Source organism: Arachis hypogaea, chromosome 9 (genome assembly GCF_003086295.3).
Source record: "Arachis hypogaea cultivar Tifrunner chromosome 9, arahy.Tifrunner.gnm2.J5K5, whole genome shotgun sequence".
NCBI classification, from domain to species: Eukaryota; Viridiplantae; Streptophyta; class Magnoliopsida; order Fabales; family Fabaceae; genus Arachis; species Arachis hypogaea.
In genome coordinates this window covers 9475337-9477888 of record NC_092044.1, presented here as the reverse complement: position 1 = coordinate 9477888, position 2552 = coordinate 9475337, and the positions used below count along the sequence as shown (strand labels likewise).

The window sequence follows — 2552 nt, the reverse complement described above, 5'->3', positions numbered from 1 at the left end:
ATGATACACAGAAAAATATTTAGATATACCCTCTCTATGAGAATATTTAAAAAAAAATGTTTCGAATTGTCATGTAATAGAAGATTTTAATTTACTTTATCTATATTATATTATCATTTAATACAAAATTGCTTTTTTATCTTTATTGTTTTATCTACATTAATTACGAATTTGACTATTTTTGTTAATGTTTATCGAAAATGTTTGATAACTAAAGAAAATCAATTAGAATCAGCTATAATTTGTCTTATTTAACATTCATTATAAATGTTAAATAAGATAAGTTTTGGCTTTTTTTTTATCTACCTAACATTACCCGTGTTTATCTTATAATTTAACTTATCAGTATATTATTAATTACAAATTTGACTAGTTATTATTAGTATTTACTCTTGATTATCTTTTCTATATATATATATATATATATATATATATATATATATATATATATATATAATGATTCTCTATCTTTTCGTGTATATAAACTAACATTCTCCTGATCATTGTCACATATTTATTCATCTAATTTTAGTTCATCCACTAAAAAATGGCTTTAAAATATGCAATAATCATTAGTGGACTCTTAGCTATGGCTGTTACGGTTCCATCAAAGGTAGCTGCCAGAGACTTTCCACAAACTTTCTCTAACTATAACGCAGGTGATCAATTTACGCATTGCTTTATGTTATTCTCATAAAGTTTTGGATAATCAATACTATATAATGATTGTTAGTTTTTTTTTCCCTAATCCATTTTCTATAGTAAATAACTAAGAAATCCCTAATAATCACGTGTGTTGTTATTATTTTTTTTATCCTAATCCATTTTCTTTTGCAATGACATCTTTTTGCCTCTCTTTTTTTTACCCTCTAAATCCTCTATGCATTTGATTGAAAATGAAGATGAAAAAATAATATAGCACCCTATAAAAAATATTTATCCATACTATATACAATAAAAATATTGAAAAAATTGGCGTCTATTTTTTTTAATATTTTTTATTATATATAATTTTACAAAATTATTATTTTCATGATTTGAAGTTTGAACCTAAAATCTTTTAGTTAAAGTATAAATTAGTTATCATCTTATTTATTTCAATCTTTATTATTTTTACACATATTTAATAGACATGTTATTAGTGGCTATCAGTATACTACTTTATATAATTGCTCTAAAATATTTATGTTGAATTAAAAAAATCACCTTCATAATTAATTAGTAGTAGCGATATTACAGAGGGTGTGATTGAGAAGGATATATCAGTTGGAAGCCACACCACTCATGCGCCAAGTGAAGGTATGCCTGTTTCCATGCTTCTCTAGACGACACTTTTTCTTTTTTTTTTTTTTATTTCGTTTTGTTTTCTATCCCTCATGATTCCATATGCAAAATTATCTTTTTAACAAAAGATTAATTTGAGTGACATTACCTATTTTGATATATTGAATTCGAATTTAGGGGAAAAGAAAGAATATTTTTTTTCAACGATTTCAAGCTTTTCAATGAGAATCAACCACTATATATTTGTATATAAATACATACATTATTTAATTTATTTTTAATTTGTAGTTTAATATATATTTTATTTGAGCCGTTAATTTATTATCTAATTTTTTGCGTTTATTTGACATGGTTATATTTTAATAAAACATCAATTGAATTGACCTGAATTAATTGATTCTTGATAACAGTATTTAGATATCGATATTTAATCTAAAATCCTAATTATTTGTTAAATTAATACTGTTGTAAATAACTTTCCAAAAAATATTGTGTAGTTGCAGCGTATAAAGAAGAGAAATCAGAATCAAATGTTGGATTAGATGGATTGAAAGGACCCGTTTATATGCCGGGTTTGGGAGGAAGTATTAAAAAAACTTGTTTTGTTTGTTGCATCTCGTTGGAAGAGTGTACAATATGCTGTAACTAAAGAAAATAAGAAATATACGAGAAGGTGGAATAAAATCTAATCCACAAAATTGTCTGAAGGTGGAATAAAAAAAATTATCTTTACAAATCACTTTTTAATTTGTGTATCTTAGAATTTCACATGTCCATAAATTGGATTATCAAATTTTATAAATTTTATTACACTCAAATCTAATAACATATATATATATATATATATATATATATATATATATATATATATAGGTACAATTAAAAAAATAAATTCTATATTAGAGAGTGTAACACCCTACCACACAGAGTCTTATGCTTAAGTCGTAAAGTAGAGGTGACGAGGTATTACGACCTCTAAAAGAAAAGACTTAAATAAATATAATTGAAAATAATTTTTAAACGAGAAACATTGAAGAATAAACTAATCAAAAACGAAAATAGAAAATCGTATCACACTCGTACGTATAAGCGTAAACAGAATGGACAAGATCAAAGAAAGCTGAAAAACGTAATGTATTAGAGTTCCAAAACACAGATATCAAGCTCCAAACTCGATCTGCGAAACTAAGGCCGGCCAGAGTATATAATTATATATATATACAACCCAAAATAAAACTCAAACTACAAAATAAACACCTGTATCTCCA

General features: G+C 24.7%; 1 long non-coding RNA gene across 1 annotated transcript; it reads left to right on the top strand.

Annotated features, from left to right (window-relative positions):
- Positions 1-526: 526 nt before the first annotated feature.
- Positions 527-1986, top strand: LOC112712897 (uncharacterized). The gene is made up of 3 exons (XR_011865088.1): positions 527-659; positions 1240-1299; positions 1782-1986. It is a non-coding gene; the product is annotated as an uncharacterized lncRNA (long non-coding RNA).
- The last annotated feature ends 566 nt before the right edge of the window (positions 1987-2552 follow it).